This window comes from Orcinus orca, chromosome 4 (genome assembly GCF_937001465.1).
Source record: "Orcinus orca chromosome 4, mOrcOrc1.1, whole genome shotgun sequence".
NCBI lineage: Eukaryota > Metazoa > Chordata > Mammalia > Artiodactyla > Delphinidae > Orcinus > Orcinus orca.
The window spans coordinates 136,728,640-136,747,373 of NC_064562.1; the positions used below are offsets into that span (position 1 = coordinate 136,728,640).

An 18,734-nucleotide genomic window follows, 5' to 3' on the forward strand; every position below is an offset into this window, starting at 1 on the left:
TATAATCTCTTACTCTATTTTATCAAAATAAAGGCAATCAGAAGGAGAAATATGCCAAGTTAAGTTTCTCATCTCTTTGGCTATCTCTCCACAGAAACATATCCCAAATCATCTCTTCTCCCTGTGTTTGATTCTCCCTGGTAAGAAAGAACCCGAGATTGATTGGGAAGAGTAAGTTGCAAATTTTGCTGCTGTCTGTAAACAGATTGTTAAATGTGGCTGGTTAGAAGGCAGCTAATTCTGGGGACCGTTCTGTGGCTCACCATTTCCTCTTCTGCTTCCCAATCTCCCCAAAACTATTAATGGCACATTTTGCCCCAGCCTGTGTTGTATCCAATGATAAACAGATGGATCTCAGCCACAGCATGAAGATGGGAAATCTGTTTGGGACAATATGTTTCATATTTCTACCCAGCTGCCTCCTGCTTCCGTCTTCATAAGGTCTGCTAAAAATTTAAGATTTCTCATTGTGATCTGTGGAGTGTTCTCCACACCCCCCTTCCTCCTCTGCCACTATAAATTATTTCTTCAGTAGTGATTTATGTAGTGTCTTTAAGGAAGAAAGTCTGTGACAGCAACACAAAGAGAAAGATGCTCCGGATGGAAAGCCACACGACCTCCCCCCATCCCACCAGGGTAGTGTCCCGGAGCATTAAACCATAGTTTTCTTTGATTTTTTGACTGTGAAAGAAAAAAAATAAAAACTTATTCCCTCTCCCACATCCTTCTCCTCAATTCAGACCAAAGTGCATTTAATTACCTCTCAGTGTCATGTTAAGATGGGCTGATAATTATTACAGAAAAGATCAGCTTAGACACAAGAGCAGTGTTACCCAAGTAGGCCCTTGTGTCAGGGTCTGCATGTCTCTTTCAAGCATTTGAACCATTTAACCTATCAATTTGGCTTCACTTAATTTGTCTCTACTAAGTGTATGATGGAAGTACTATGGTAAAGAAACATTTTTAGGGGATTTCAATATTTGAAAATTATGAATTGCTGTGTTTTTATTTTATTTGCTGTGACAACCTATCAATCAAAATGTTTATTGAGGGACTTCCCTGGTGGCGCAATGGTTAGGAATCCACCTGCCAATGCAGGGGACACGGGTTTGAGCCCTGGTCCAGGAAGATCCCACATGCCGCGGAGCAACTAAGCCCGTGCACCACAACTACTGAGCCTGCGCTCTAAAGCCCACGAGCCACAACTACTGAAGCCTGTATGCCTACAGCCCGTGCTCCACCACAAGAGAAGCCACCGCAGTGAGAAGCCCGCGCACCGCAACAAAGAGTAGCCCCCACTCGCCACAACTAGAGAAAGCCCGCGCGCAGCAACGAAGACCCAACACAGCCAAAAATAAAACTAATTAATTAAAATAAATAAATAATGTTTATTGAGTGCCATATGCTGTTGTGAAATCTACATCATACTGTGGAATGGCAATGATCACTTAGCTATCATTAGATTCTTTTTTTCTGTGATGTATGCAAAGCCCCACCCCTGCTTCGAGTTTAGAGCAGTGTTGAGCACACTGTAAGCAATTTTGATAGGGGAGTGTCTTACAGTATGGAGAAATAATCTTACTTTACAGAGATTAATACGAGAAGCTGAATTTCCAATTCAGGATAGTGAATAAACATGGAATTGGCACAAAGGGAAATAGTTTCAAATAGAAGACTTCAAATGTGGTGAAGTAGAAGAGCTGTTACCTGAAGAAGGTCAGATGATTGTCTGTCAAGTAGCCTCACAAGGTGGGATTTACTTTCATAAATTCATAACGATGTGAACTTGTAGGATCAGAAACTTGACTTTATCACTGAGATGAAAATGTGTCCTTTCTATAGAAGCTGACTCATCTGTCAAGCTCATAGAGACTGATGTATAATCACAATGTCAGTTTATTAATTTAGATTAAGAAATAACTTGCAGAGAGATCCAGATTCTCTTTATAGGTAGATACAGTTTTGTCATGTGATGCTAATAATACCCAGTTAACTTAAGCCACTGTAGATGATTTTTATATTTACTTTGCAACCAGATGTAACCTTGATATTTCTTGTTCTTTAGTCAAAAAATGTTTCTCTTGGATCTTTCCGCTTTCATATGGATTTTCAGTTCAGCTGAACAAGTTAAATGCGTAAAAAAAAGAGAACAATCTATTGTGATTTTTAAATTTGCATTGCATAGTATTTAAAGATTAATCTGGGGAAAATAAATATATTTCTGATGTTGGGTATTCCCATCTATTAACATTATATATATATAAATATAAAATTTTAGATATATTAGATATATATATAAATACAGTATATTTTCAAAATCATCTTATGTCTTTCGATAAAGTTTTCAAACTTTTTCATGTAGGTCTTCCTCATCTTTTGTAACATTTATTACAAAGTCTCTTAAATCGTGTTTCAAAAAATTACATTTCTTTACTATTTATTGTTGGTGTATAGGAATGAAATTGATTTTTATACATTGTTACAAGTAACGTTGCCATCATATTAGTTCTGATAGTATATTCTATATCAGTTTAATAGGGTATACATTCTCTTAAATTTTCTATATAGTCATATCGTCTGCAAACCATGACTATTTTTTCCCTTCTGGCTGTGGTAGGGACATTTCTAGTCCATGCTTGTGTCTAAGTTTTCAAATTTAATTTTTCATATTTGTCTCTTCAGATTAAAAATCTCTACTGTACCTGTAATGTCCCCTTTTAATGTATTTCTAGTATCGACAGTTAAGACCTACATGTCCTTTTAAGTATCTACCTTAGCTTATCCTGCATGTTTCGATATAAATGACAGTACTTTTTCTTCAGTTCTAAGTACAATTGACCTTTGAACAACATGGGTTTAAACTGTGCGAGTCCACTTATACGTGAATTTTTTTCAAGAAATATATTGAAAAAATTTTTTGAGATTTGTAACAATTTGAAAAAACTTGAAGATGAACTGTGTAGCCTAGAAATATCAAAAAACAAATTAAGAAAAAGGTATGTCATGAATGTATAAGATATATGTAGATACTGGTCTATCCTCACATAGGCATGCGTGAGTGGTATTTAATATAAAATTAATAATGTGTTAGTTTTCTTATTTTACAACTTTACTTTCAAAGAGTTACATTACCATGCGGTATGCCTCTCCCTCCCTCCCTCCCTCCCTCTCTGTCTGTCTCTCTCTCTCTCTTAACTGGAGAAACTGCATTATCAGCCTATCATCACAGGTAAGTGGTTTTAAAAAACATGTAACAATGTTTCCAATACTGTATTATGAATATGACTGCTATACTGTATGGCATAAAACTTTTATAATGATTTGTTCATTAGTGTATAGGCTAGGCTACCATGAAGCAACCGTATTGATTACACTAGGCAGTCATATTGTTGCTTCTTCATTATCAACTCATGAATCATTATACCTGTAAATAAATATGAACTTCTTTTTCACATTATCTTTTCATTTTTGATGTCTAGTGTTAGTTATATGTATAACATCTGCAGTGTTTTGTATCATATAAGACAATACTGATGTAGGTACTGGCAGACAACTCATCTTGCAAACAGACAATTCATCTTGCAAACAAAATGAACTTAACCGTATCGATAAATACAGTACGGTACTGTAACTGTATTTTCTTTTCTTTATGAGTTTCTTAATAACATTTTTTTTCTCTAGCTTACCTTATTGTAAGAATACAGTGTATGATACATATAACATACAAAATATGTGTTAATCGACTACTTATGTTATTGGTAAGGCTTCTGGTCAACAGAAGGGTATTAGTATTTAAGATTTGGGGAGTCAAAAGTTATACCTGGACTTTCGACTGAGTGAGGGTTAGTACCCTGAACCTCCACATTGTTCAAAGGTCAACTGTAATTTTCTAGTTTGCATTGTGATTTCTTCTTAAGCCTATGATTTAGAACTATTTCAACCATGAATTTTAAAAATCACTTTTTTATTCCTCTAATTTTATATGTCTTCAGGAACTATGGTCTACCAGATACCAAATCTTTCTTATTAGTTAAGACTTACTTTGTTGTTCCATGTGAAATCATATGTTCTAAATATTCCATTTGTACTTGAGTAAAATTTTTGTTTTTCAATTGGCAGATGTGGTACACTAGATGTTCATAAAATTTTTGATATCCTTATAGATTTGTTTTTAATAGCTTTTTTGAGGTATAATTTATATACCATAAAATCCATCCATTTAAAATTGTACAATGTGATGATTTTTAGTAAATTTATGAAATCATGCAAATATCATGATAGTAGTTTTAGAACATTTCTCCTTAAAAATATCCCTCCAGCCCACGTGCAGTGATCTCCGTTCCCATCCTGATTGATCTGTGTATCTTCATCCACCAGTTTAAGAGAGGTATGAATGTAGGGTGGTTTTGTCAATTTCTCTTGTAATACTGTAAATTTTGTTTTACACATTTTGTGGCTGTTAAGTACATACAAACTTAAAATTATTATATTTTGTAGGCAAAAATTTCACTTAACCATTATATAGTATCTATCTCTAAAAATTCCTTTTTTCTTAAAGCCTATTTTGTTTGCTATTAACCTAGCTACAACAACCTTCTTTGGATTAATATTTACTTGGTATATCTTTTTCATCATATTGGTTTAAATATTCATGTCTTTAAATTATGTCTGTTGGAATCAGCATATAATTGGATTTGGTCTTTTTGTCTAATTTGACAATCGCAGTCTTTTAACAGGTTAAACTGTATACATTCCATCTGATTGTTGGCATATTTGCATTTATTTCTACATATTATTTTATGCCTTTTATTTACCATTCATTTTTCTTTCCTTTTCTTCCTTTCCTCCCACCCCCTTTCCTTTCCTGCCTTTTTCACTTGACTGAACTTTTTCCCCAATTCTCCACCAAATCTGGTTTGGAAGTGATGCCTTCTATATACATAATACTGTATATGCATATATATACTTGTGTGTGTGCGCATATGTGTGTAGGCATATAAATGCATGTGTGTGTATGTATATAAAATCCTTGAAAAGCCTACTTTTACTTAAAGTTATCATCATGTAGCCTTTTAGTTCCATCTTGATTTTTAGTCTTAATCTACAAAGTATTTTTAAGATTTACACACGTTTACCATTTCCTGGCATAAAACTATCTCTTGCATCTTATTTTTTCCTTCTGAGTTCAATCACTTCTTTCTGAAGTACACATTTTAGAAGTTTTTCAATGAGACTGCTAATAGTAAAGGCTTTGATTCTTTGTGTGTCTGGAAATGTCTATTTCATCCTTACTATTGAATAAAAATTTGGTTGGGAATAGAATCCTGAATTATCTGGTATTTTTTCTCAGCATGTTGAAATTATATTCCATTATCAGTTCATTTCTTCTGTTAAGAAGTCTGATAAAAGTCTATTTATCATTCCCCTATCAGGTTTTTTTTTTTTTTTTTTTTTCCGTTACGCGGGCCTCACACTGTTGTGGCCTCTCCCGCTGCGGAGCACAGGCTCCGGACGCACAGGCTCAGCGGCCATGGCTCACGGGCCCAGCCGCTCCGCGGCATGTGGGATCCTCCCGGACCGGGGCACGAACCCGTGTCCCCTGCATCGGCAGGCGGACTCTCAACCACTGCGCCACGAGGGAAGCCCCCCCATCAGGTTTTTAATATCTGCTTGCTTTTATGATTTCCCTTTATCTAGAATTAATTTATATTTATTTACTCAGTTCAACACTCACCATGCTTTCTGAATGTGAGAATTTATAACATTTATCCATTCTGGAAAAGCCTTAGCCACTATGTCTTCAAATTTTACCCCTCCCTCATTCTCTCTTATATTTCTGCAAATCCTAGGATGAGTTTTTGCATTCTATATTCTGTGTCTCTTAAACTCTCATATTTTTAAATCTTTTTCTCTCCGTTGAATTCTGAGTAGTTTTTTATAGTCTTGTTATTTTAATGTTTTAAATTATTTATTTTATGTCTGTAATCAATTTAAATCTATTTATTTAATAGTATCTTAGAGTGTTCCATTATTTTAATTTTGCTGTTTAATTCTGTTGCTTGTTGTGTTTGCTGACTCCCAAAGGTGATAGATTCCTTAAATATTTTGTGATTGTGAATTGTGTGAAATCATTTTCAGTAGGGCTCTATCTATGTGAATTTTATGTATCTTGAGTTGAGGGTGTATTTCTCCATAGAGTTTATATTTCCCCTGCCAGAGAGTCCAGGGATTTAAAGGCTTGGGGGCAATTTGTATGTTAATTTTACGGTTTGGGGTTCTGATAGTATACAAACCCCAATTTCTAGTTATGTGTGATGTAGACTAATGGTTATTAATATATGGGATAGACCTTCACCCCCAGTTGAGCTAAACAGGTTATCTGCTGGTTAGTGGAGTTTTTAGTCCACCCAGATTTTCCAGCTAGTTTTATTATCTTTTTTTTCTCCTTTAATCCAAACTCCCACACTGACTGTTTCTGCCTGGAGGCAGAGACCCTTATTCACATTGCCAGCCCAAGAACAATGATGGGTCTGGATGGCCCATTGCAGTATCCCAATTGGTCAATCACCGTGTATCAATAGCTTGACCCTTCTTCCAATACTTCCAAACATGAGGATGCTGTTTAATTCCAGAGTAGTAGCCTCCTGGCCATGTTCTAGCCTGTGGCTCCCTTCTCCCATTCAATGATCACACAACACCTAAGATTAGTGTCTGACTGAATAAATGGGGACTGTAGCCTGGCCAAGTTGACACATAAAACTGAACATCACAACTATTTCCACGGGAGAGCTTGTAGGACATTACATTACCAAAGCAATTCAGTATACACTGGTAAGCAGGCAGTAGCATCACTGGGAAACTTAGTGATGTCTCTCTTCTAAAGGGGAGGCTTAATGAGAGGAGATGGCTTCACAGAACTGGATTCTCTGAGAGCAATGAAGATGACAGGATCTAAAATAATAGAGTTTAAGTGGTGATGCTGAACAAATCAAAAGCAGGGTGGTTGCAAGTATAGAAGAGTGGCAAGATCAGGGTGGCGTCCAAGGGCCTGCACCCACAAAGAGCAATGGAGATGGTTAATACAACAGGGCATTCCAGGGCCAATATCAATGGAAAGTCAACAAAGATATGCTTAATTTACAGAAAAGAAATTAAAGGTGAATAATTATGAGGCTGAGGGGAACCACTCCAATAAAAATTACAATCCCTTTGCCAGTTTCCAGACCTGAGCCAGTTTTTTGACTTCTAACCCACTGCCTATATGGGAGGACAGGTCTCCAGGAGGAAGCACCCTGCAACAAGATGGCAAGACTACGTAGAGTGATTCCTCCTCATTCTTCCCCAATAGTCACGTCCTACTTAGGAAACCATACACTGAGGCAAGGGAATGCCCAAACCTCCCAAGGGCTGTTTTATACAGGATCCACGTTGACCTTGATATCTAGGGATTTGAAGTCATCATGACTCTCCTGTGAGAACAGGGGCACATAGTAATCAGGTAATATATGTGCTGGCTCAAATCTGACCCGCAGTGAGTCCAGTGGTTCCATGGACCAACTAATGATCATTTTACTGGTCCCCAAATGTGTGATGTGCATGGCCATGCTTGGTAGTTCCTTGGTCTATGGGGTAAAATCTATTATAGTGCAGAAGGACAAGTGGAAAGCTCTGAACTTACCACCTTTTCCGCCTCAGCCACAATATAGCATCCCAGGAAAAATGGCAGAAACTGATCTGACCCTGAAAACGTAATGGATGCAGGCGGGTGGTCTTCGTTCTACCTCCATTCATTTCACCGGTCTGGCCCTTACGATAACTAGATGGGTCCTGCAGGATAACAGTTGATGTCCACAAACCAAACCATGTAGTAGCCCAAATTGCAGCTGCTGTGTCAGATGTGGTACCTTTGCTAGAGCAAATTAACACTCCCTCAAATATGTGGTACATGGCCATTGATTTGGTAAATGTGTTCTTTTCCTTCCTTATCAGAAAGAAGAATTAGAAACAGTTCACACTTTGAATGAACAGTATAGTACAGTGGTGCCCGAAGGCTGTGTTGACCTCTCACCCTCTGTTATAATACAACTCAAAGAGGCTTGGACCATCTAGACATCCTTCAGAACATCACACTGATTCACTCCACTGCTGACATCAGCTAATTGGACTTGATGGTCAATAAGTGGCAAGTATGTTGAAAATCGTGACGAGAAAAATTTCCTTCAAAAGATGGGAGATAAACACTACAGTGATTCAGGGGCTGGCCTTGTCAGAGACATTTGGAGGAGTCCAGTGGTCTGGTGCATGCTGAAACAGCTTAATAGTTGTACCAAATTCAAAACAAAGGACAAATTATTGCATCTCACAGCTCCCATCACAAAGAAGGAAGCCTAATACCAAGTAGTCCTGATTGGGTTTGGAGGGATCGTATTTCACGTCTGGCAATGCTGCTCCTGTCTGTATATTAGGTGACCCCCAAATACCTCCAGTTTTGAGTGGGATCTGCAGTAGGTCCAGGCTGCAGAACAAGTGGGCCTTGCCATTTGGACCACATGCTCCAGAAGACCCTGTAATATTGGAGGAAGCTGTGGTGGGAATTGCCCTTGACTGAAGAGAGCCCTTGCCCTGACTGAAGATGCCTGGCTCCCTTGCATCAACTCAAGACAATTCTGAAGAGCCACCCTAGTTTCAAAGCTTCCCCTAGAGTCAGCTGAGGCCTTAGATGACACTGAATGGAAGCACTCCTTTGTCCTCTGCCTAGTCCTGTTTCCTTTTTTCCCTCCACAGATGTTGATCCTGAGAGCACTCCCTAATAACTCCCTACATGCTAACCTCCATTTCAGAGTCAGCTTCTCGGGGAAACTTGAAGCAGGAGTAGATGCTAGCTGCTGCCTAGAAGAACCAGATCTGCCACTGTCCTTGCCAGAAGATCTGATATCTGTGTGTATGGCCACCACCTCACACTGCTTACTTCTACATCCAAATCTCAGGTTGGGGTGACTGCTTGGAGAAACTGTAGTTAAAGAGATTCTTGTAAATTTAGTATTTAGCCTTCCATCCTAGAAAAGGGTTGGAATGGGTTTCAGTTGGGTGAGACAATTTACAGTATCTGCCAGAGTCTACCCCTATATTATTAAACACCTATTTATCCTCCCATACTTAAACATCCAAATGATAATAGCAAGAGCAACATGCTCCTGACCGACGGAATGCAATGATTTCTCTTACAAATGCACCCTCACCCTCTCCACAAAAGGGGGGAGGAAAAAAGCCAATCACCACACCTACTCTGAGCGATGTTCATTTCTACTTTAATTCAGTCACAATCCCATTTGCTTCCTATAGCATAGGAGATAAATTACAAAATTATCTATCTAAGAAAATGGGGAAAGGGAGATGGATAAAAAAATTAGGACGAAAATAATGAAGTGAAACCATCCTCTTATTTTTCTTTGGTCATAAGTTTGTTACCAACTTTTATACTTTCTTTCCCCTACTAATCATTCCATTTTTCTATGCTTTCATCTAGCATCTCATCTGGTTGGAGTCCTTTCTCTGGTGCTCCAACCATATTTTTCATGCTTGAGAAGTCTGAGGTCTTGGTGATACTGCTTATATGGGGCTGCTGTAGTCTTTGAGGGATATTTCTTTCTTTTTAATTGTGGTAAATTATACATAAAATAAAATTTACCATTTTAACTATTTGTAAGTATATAATTCAGTGGCATTAAATATATTCATAATGTTGTGTAACCATCACCACTATTTCCAGAACTTTTTCATCATCTCAAACAGAAACTCTGTACCTATTAAGCAATACCTCCCCATTCCACCCTCCAACAATTGCTCTTAGCGACCTCTGTCTTTTGAATTTGCATATTCTAGATTCTTCACATATGAGTGGAATCATACAATATTTGTTCTTCTGTGTCTGACTTATTTCAGTAGCATAATGTTTTCATGGTTCATCTATGTCGTAACAAGTATCAGAATTTCATTCCTTTTTCTGGCTGAATAGTATTCCATTGTATGTATGTATCCATTTTATTTATCCATTCATATGTTGATGGACATGGGCTGTTTTCACCTTTTGGCTATTGTGAATGTTGTTATGAACACGGTGTACCAGTAACTGATTCCCTGCTTTCAGCTTTTTTGGGTATATACCTAAGAGTGGAACTGCTGTTCAACTTTTCGAGGAGCTATCAAACTGTTTTCCACAGTGGCTGCACCATTTTACATTCCTACCAGCAGTGCATGAGTGTTCCAATTTCTCCATATCCTTGCCAATACTTGATATTTTCCATTTTAAAAATTATAACCATCTTAATAGATGTAAAGTGGTAATCATTACACTTTTGATTTGTATTTCCCTAATAACTAAGGATGTTGAGCATCTTTTTCACATCTTCCATTAACTTTTACCACATAACTAAAATGAACCCTAGAGGATATCCTGGGTTCAAATGTGCCCCTCTCTATGCCCATTGTGTAGCAGCTATCTTTTTCCCCCTTTGGATTATGGAACAATCACTCCAACCAACATGACACCCGAATTTTGTCTGTTAATTCAGAGGTTCAGGAACTCCAAATGGCCAGGTAGCAGTCTCAACTTCCAGTTTGATTGGAATATTGTTATATCCTCCTAGAAAATAAAACATTCTATCTTTGGTTAATAAAACCTTTAATCCAACAAAAATAAAGTCAAGGAGACTGGAAATAAAAACATCTTGCAAATGAGTCATTAGCTGTAACAGAGGGAGACCACCCCATTTTCCATTCCATTTTTATTGGAGCCGTGTGTCCTGGCTACTGAAGGAACAGTACCTCTACTAGCTGAAAGAGTATACCACTGCTTGTACAGCAGCTCCCCAAGTGCACAAAGCATCTCCCAGACAGTACTGTGACTGAGTCTTTAATAAGCCATACCACAATTATTATTTTTAAAAGTAAATTTATTTATTTAGTTTTGGCTGCATCGGGTCTTCGTTGCTGTGCACGGGCTTTCTCTAGTTGCGGTGAGCGGGGGCTACTCTTTGTTGTGGTGTGCAGGCTTCTTATTGCGGTGGCTTACCTTGTTGCAGAGCATGGGCTCTAGGCATGTGGGCTTCAGTAGTTGTGGCATGCGGGCTCAGTAGTTGTGGTTCGTGGGCTCTAGAGCGCAGGCTCAGTAGTTGTGGCGTATGGGTTTCGTTGCTCTGCGGCATGTGGGATCTTCCCGGACCAGGGCTCGTACCAGTGTCCCCTGCATTGGCAGGTGGATTCTTAACCACTGCGCCCCCAGGGAAGCCCCACAATTATTTTTATCTGGCCAACTATTTGGGGGTGGAGTAGATAGTGAGAACAGTGAATCCTATTGGCATGTGACCATTGTCTTACTTTTTTTTCTTTTTTCAATAAATTTACCTCCTTGGTCAGAAGCAATGATGTATGTGGGATACCATGCTGGTGAATAAAGCATTCACTTAACAGATGTAAATGATCACACAAAGAAGCAATTGCAGGCAGGGTGGACAAATCAATGTACAAAATAAACATCTGTGAGGACAATAATTATGCACTTCATGATGTAAGGGATTCAGTGTAACTGGCCTTGCCAGGTGGCTGGCTAGTTCCTTATGTTAAAGTGGTCCTATTAGGGGCTCAGCGTTGGTTTCTGTTGGTTGGAGATTGGAATAGCAGGAGACAGTTTAGGCTTGGCAGAGGAAAAACCATGTTGTACCCGTATATAACCCCATACATACAATCTCTTATTTCATAAACCAACTAAGCATGGCTGAGTGAAGAGAACTGAGAAATATCTACAAAATAGGTCATCTTAATGACCTGATTAATGAATGCTTCCTTTGTAGAAGAATCCATTGTGAATATTGACATTGAACACAATTATCTCCATTCTCTTGGTATATATTCCAAATGGTCTATCTATCTGACTCTTTCCCAAGTCCCCTTGTTACCAATCTTCCAAACTTGTTTTTTCCCATACATCTGACCAAACTATTAGCTATGTCCATCATTTGAAGAGATTTCTACCTCCACTTATTTCTCCTAAGAGTCAAAGTGCACAATAGGATGTACTGCCCAAAGTTCTACCCACTTGTAAGCATTTTCCATCCTCTGTATTTTTGAGTCAGTCTTGGGTGAGACTGCAGTAGAACATTTACAGCTTGAGTGAGCATACTTATAGGACCTTCTCTAAACAAGGCTGAATATTTTATCCTCAGTCACCTGGTTATGGGGAGTTGCCAATGAGGTCCTGGATGTATGTTGGTGAAAGGATAAATGGGAGACAGGGGTAATACCTTGGGAGTGTGAAGCATCTGTTTGTCTCAAAAGGAAAATATCTATTTGCTGAAAAGACTTTGCTCCAAAATCCTTGGAGCTTTTTTTTAAAAATTTATTTATTTTATTTATTTAGTTTTGGCTGTGTTGGGTCTTCGTTGCTGTGCGCGGGCTTCCTCTAGTTGCAGTGAGCGGGGGCTGCTCTTTGTTGCGGTGTGCAGGCTTCTCATTGCCGTGGCTTCTCTTGTTGCGAAGCACGGGCTATAGGCGCGTGGGTTCTAGAGTGCAGGCTCAGTAGTTGTGGCACACGGCTTAGTTGCTCCACAGCATGTGGGATCTTCCCAGACCAAGGCTCAAACCCGTGTCCCCTGCATTGGCAGGCAGATTCTTAACCACTGCGCCACCAGGGAAGTCCCTGGAGCTTTTTTAAAAATTATAATTATCCTATAGCCACAATCTCCATATACCGTCCTGATCCACGAGGTCATAAGAGATAATAGGATTTATTGCCATTTAGCCTGGAAGAGCTGCCGGATCTTCTGTTTCTCTGGACTCTCACTACAAGCTGTAGGGGCTATTTTGTTAATGGGCTAGAATGGAGCACCTGAATCCCGAGAGACCTACCAAGCACTGTGGTAGTGAACAAAATGTTTAGCGAATTATTTCTTACTTTGGAATGAAGATACTGACTTTCTTGGACCACTGAAACCCCAGAAACCTCATAAAGAACAGATCTCTGAATGTACTTGGGTCTTAGCTCCCACCCTATGGCATGTCCACATCTTTCCAAGACATCTAGAGTACCTGTCACTTCCAATTCATTAGTCCTATTAGCACATTATCATCAATGTAGAAGTCCAGAGAGATGTCCTGTGGGATGGTGATGATCAAGGTCTCAGCAGACTAAATTATGTCAGGGGACCAGGGAGTTGACATAGCCTTGAAGGAAGTTGGTGAAAGAATAACGCTAAACCTTCCAGGTGATAGCAAACTTTCTGTAGACATAAAGGGCGGGGGGAGCTTTTTCAGGATAAGTAGGTACATTCCAGATGTCGATTTGCTCCCATGATGAGTTCACACATGAAACATACCTGTTATGGAGTCATCAACTGAGAAAGCTTAGTAGTCTACTGTTATTCTCAAAAACAAATATATTTTCCAGAGATTAAGTCAAACAAATAAGTTAAAGGAGGTGACCATGGGAATAACTATACCTTATATTTCGTTTCTTTAATGATGGCACTATTCTCTATGATCCCCTAAGTGGTAACAGTATTCATCTTGGTTTACATTTTGGAAAGTGAGGGAGAGGTTCCAGAACTTCCACTTATCCTTTCCTTTCTAGGATAGCCCTGCTCAGAATTCCAATGTCGGGGATCCATCCAGTTGCCTGGAGTAACTGTTACAACTATTTGGGGGAAAACAGCAAGTGGACAATCTATTGTGATCTTAAAGGCTCAGTGTTCAATTAGCTACCTTCAAAGATTCCTACTGTTCAAACAATTCTGATTCTTACTTTGATTCTGATGCCTGTTTTGGGAACCACATCCACCTCACTGCTGGCAGTTAAATGTTGCTACTTGGTCTCTGCCATCCCAGGATTTAATCATCCTCATTTAAACAAGAAAGCCATTTTCAATAGGGTTTCCTCCCACCTTCACTTCTCACCTGTAGAGAACAACGACCACTGCACTTTAAACACCTGTTGACGATTGTCCCTTGCCAATGCACTACTTAATGTGAAGGTTCAGTGAGTATTCTCTGGGACCTCTTGGTGGGTGTACTTAGGGAGTGGGCAAGCATGTTGCACATGAAAATTCATCTCAACCTACCTACTTCCTTAAGTCTTTAGGTTCCTTCCTGAACACTGTATCAAGACATTTCTGGCATCTCAACCTCATTTCATGTACACCACCTCTGAGTCCAGGTTTCAGAAAAGCAAGTGAACAAACAAGGCCGCCACCTCATTAAGCCAAAATCACTGGTAAGTGCAGCCATGTTGATTAATTCAACCTGACCTGTAATTATTTTCCTCCCTCTCTGATCTAGAAACCTTAGATGCCATTCCCCCATATACTATCTATGTTCTTGACGATCTAAATTAGGAAACTATTACAATCGTGTTTGTCTTTTCTTCTTAAGCTTCATAAACTCAGGAATGCTGGAATATGACTGTAGTTCCTTGTCTGGAGGCAATGAATGGTGGAAAGGGAAGAGGATAAGGAGAATTAGCATCTACTGCAAGTTATTTACCTGTGGTGAGATTATTACAGACTCTTAAAGAAAGATAGTCACAACTTCAACATATAGGAGAGCCCAGGCTGCTGCTGGGGTAGCTCAGCGGGACTTGGCACTTGAGATGCTCATTGTAGTGAAATCCTCCCAAACATCCCCTTTCCAGTTACGGGTGGAGGCGGCAGGGTACCAAGCAATCGAAAATTTCACATCCGGGAACTAATATGAATGTAAATTCACTTATGTCATAATTCAGAGACTCATAAGATCAGACTCTACCTCTCATTTTTGGTTATGTTGCACGAAAAGATGTGGCTGTCAAGAGATCAAATGTCTTCAGGGCAATTGCAGTAACTTCTTGGTCTCTGACCATGCCTGCAGCCAAGGACTTAAAACCTTGATGTTCTCTTTTTCTTTCTTTAAGCACTCCAGTACAATTAGAATTAGTCAATCTACCACATAGACTTTCTTTTTTTTGGCCATGCAGTGTGGCATGTGGAATCTTAGTTCCCCTAAGGATCGAACCCGTGCCCCCTGCAGTGGAAGCATGGAGTCTTAACCACTGGATCACCGGGGAAGCCCGGGACTTTATATTTCCTATGTCCCTCTATTCTGTTCTATTTTAGCAGCATTCTAGTGCATCCGGTGACTACATGTAAATGTTTAGGCAACTTTCACTACTGAGCCCCATCCTCTGATCATAATCAGATCCCGTGTCTTCAAATCCAACCAAGTCAGACAACCAATCTCAGATTTCTACTCCCCTCGCCTGGAAAGCCACCTCTGTTACCAATTACTTTATCCATCAGAATTCACTCTAATCAGTTTAAGAAGATACTAGGTAGTTTAAAGAATCTTCAGGAGGGCCAGAGAACCAGGCTTGGATGATTGCTACATAGAGAGGAACACAGCAGCCTTGAGAAATGCGTAAGTCCTACATAGACATGTTTTGAAGAAAACACTCCTGGTATTACCTTCTGTCATTTGGAACCTGTAACCATAGGAACTGTACTCCAGAAACTCTACCACAGCTGCCCTGGAAGAATTGGATGTTTCTGCTTTCCAGAAGATCTGATCTCCCCCTTCATGTCCACCGCTCACATTGTTCACTTCCACCCTTGAGTTCTGAGTGGTCATGTCTGCTTGGCAGAAGCTAGATCTCGTGAGGACACCTGAGCTGCAAGGGAGTCTGGGAAATGTGGAGTTCAGCTTCTGGACTCTATAGTACAAGAAGTCAAGCTACAAGGATGTTATATAAACGCTTACGTGCTCAACTTATTGTTCATACTTGTTAAAGCAGCTGTCAAACCTCTGACCCTTTTCTCCATTTGATTAAACTCAGCAGATAGTATAGGCAGGGCAGGTGAGAGTCAAGGTGGCTGAACTAGCTGTGGGTCATTTCTTCTTAAATATTAGGAATCTTAAAGGAAGAGTGGAGCTATCAACAAGGCACTAGAATTAAGATATAAAATAGAAAGCAGATATATCAAGCATTACAGCAAGGAAGGAAAAGAAGTCAATGTTTACAAAACAAAGAACGAATGGCATTTTTTCCCAATCTTCTAAGGTATGACAATGGTACAACCAAGAATAACAAAGAATGGGAACTAGAAAAAAATGAATGAGTTTCTTTTAATTTTCATTCATATATAAATCCTCTGTTCTTAGATTTTTTTTTTTTTTTTTTTTTTTTTTTTTTGCGGTACGCGGGCCTCTCACTGTTGTGGCCTCTCCCGTTGCGGAGCACAGGCTCCGGACGCGCAGGCTCAGCGGCCATGGCTCACGGGTCCAGCTGCTCTGTGGCATGTGGGATCTTCCCGGACCGGGGCACGAACCCGTGTCCCCCGCATCGGCAGCGGAGTCTCAACCACTGCGCCACCAGGGAAGCCCTGTTCTTAGATTTTAAAATAAAAACAGCAACAGGAACTTAGCTTTGGGCAAAAACTGGAAATAATTCACGTGGTTATATTGATACTTCTTTGAAAACAAGATTTAATTTTTTAAGGTTCAAATAAATATAATTCAAAGTAATGTAATGATAATTATGAATGAATGAGAAGTGGAAGGGGGACATCTTAAATTGATGATAAGATGGTAATTATTTGGGGGGCAAGTTCCTATTGGCTACATCTAGAAAGTTAGAATCATAAAATCAGGATATGAAAATTAAAAGGAACCTCAAAACCAATCTAATTTTTCACTGCAAGGCAGAATCCTTTCTACTGTCCCCTGACACATGATTCATCTTCTATCATCTACCTGAATATTTCTGGGAACAAAGAACAAATTGCTGAATTGGTTATCAAATGAGAAATCCATTTGATTTGGTATAACTTTTTCTTAGTGAAGTCTTACTTTTTGTTATCCAGTGATTATTGTTTTCTTAAGTTCTCATAATTTATGTGATCTGCTCTTTTATTTATTAATGTAGTTAGCAAACTTATTAAACTTCTCAATAGGGGTGAAAAGATTTTTAAAAATTAATTTCAATGTGTCAGATATCTTCTACTTATAATCAAAATTAAACATGTTAAGAGGATTAGCCCCTTGGGTAGTTTCCAACCTTCCCACCTAAACCCCCATTTAGTTCTCTAACTGTATTAAACAATGGGCACTGCTAAGAGAAAAGTGTTCAAATCCCCAAAGAAAATAAAAATTCATTCATGTATTTTATGTTAATGCATTATATACTGAAGAAGAACAGACAGGGGGAAGTACAATGGTTATTTATAAGGTTGATTTATACTGATGTACCTGTAACTGAAAGGATTATGAAACTGCACTGATATCGAAACCGCAGATAAATTCAGTTACATAAATATCATCAACTGTGAGATTTACCTCTTCCCACTGTGGCAATCGTTCTGGTTAAGATTCTTTTGGATTGCAAAGGACAGAGAATCGTTAAACTGGCTGATTCGAAAGAAAGAATTTATTGGCTCTTATACATAACTGAAAAGGTGATTGATTCAGACATGGCTGAATCTGGGTGCTCAAATGATACAATTAACCATCTCTCTGATTCTATCTCATGCACCTTTGGCTGACTCTTCCTCATTGATGATGGTGATAGTCAAGTGCAGCTCCAAGTCTAAATGCCACCATTTAATCACTCCACTAGAAAGTAAGAATGCCTCATTTCTAATAATTCCAGCTAAACTTCTCTGGCTAACTTTCACGAGCTCAAGGCGGTTCACATGCATGTTTTTGAAACTCTTCACTCTGGCCTGAGAAGTTGAATAGGCTGATTTGCCAGTGTGAGTGAGCGTAGTGCTGCGAATAGGAAGGACTGAGGATAACTGTGAACTGTACAAAGCCTCCAGCTGACCAGGCGGTGCAGCCCCAGCTATTTGCTGGGCAAGCCTGGTGTTTTGGTGCACATGGGCTTCGTCTGCCTGGGGGGAGGGGTGTATTACTTGAATTTGCACAAAGGCATCCTATGGACTAGCTGTGGCCCTGGAGCCATGGATGTGCATCACTTGGACAGTGAATGGGAGAGGGTAGTCCTCTGGTTGAAAATCAGGTGCTGTTTCTATACTAAGGAAAAATGGACACTGGGCAAACAGCTATCAGAGGCACACTACAGAAAAAATGCCATCACACGACTACCATTAGCGTAAGTCTGAACGTCTTGTAGGTCCAACTCAGCTCAATTTAAATCTACTCAACTCAGTTTAATCCAATCCAACAATTATTGATCCTTTTTTTAAAATTTTTATTTTATATTGGAGCATAGGTGATTAACAATGTTGTGTTAGTTTCAGGTGTACTGTTGATCTCTTATAGGCCAAAAAGCGTGTTTGTGTCTGTGTGTCTGTGTGTGTGTGTTGGGTAGATGGGTAAGGAGGCACTACCAAAAACCAAGACCCAAACCAAAACCACAACAAAAAAGCAATGGACAGAAGAAAACTGTTCCTTTAGGAGCATCAAAAATTCTAACTTTTGGGCTTCCCTGGTGGTGCAGTGGTTAAGAATCCGCCTGCTAATGCAGGGGACACGGGTTAGAGCCCTGGTCCGGGAAGATCCCACATGCTATGGAGCAACTAAGCCCACGAGCCACAACTACTGAGCCTGTGCTCCAGAGCCCGGGAGCCACAACTACTGAAGCCCACGTGTCACAACTACTGAAGGCCGTGCTCCTAGAGGCCATGCTCTGCAACAAGAGAAGCCACCGCGATGAGAAGCCTGAGCACCACGACAAAGAGTAGCCCCCGCTCGCC

The 18,734-nt window shown here is 39.5% G+C and overlaps 1 long non-coding RNA gene across 1 annotated transcript; it reads left to right on the forward strand.

Moving 5' to 3' along the window:
• Window positions 1–839: 839 nt before the first annotated feature.
• LOC125964332 (uncharacterized) lies at window positions 840–16,376 on the forward strand. The gene is made up of 3 exons (XR_007477270.1): window positions 840–1,749; window positions 4,320–8,987; window positions 14,125–16,376. It is a non-coding gene; the product is annotated as an uncharacterized LOC125964332 (long non-coding RNA).
• The last annotated feature ends 2,358 nt before the right edge of the window (window positions 16,377–18,734 follow it).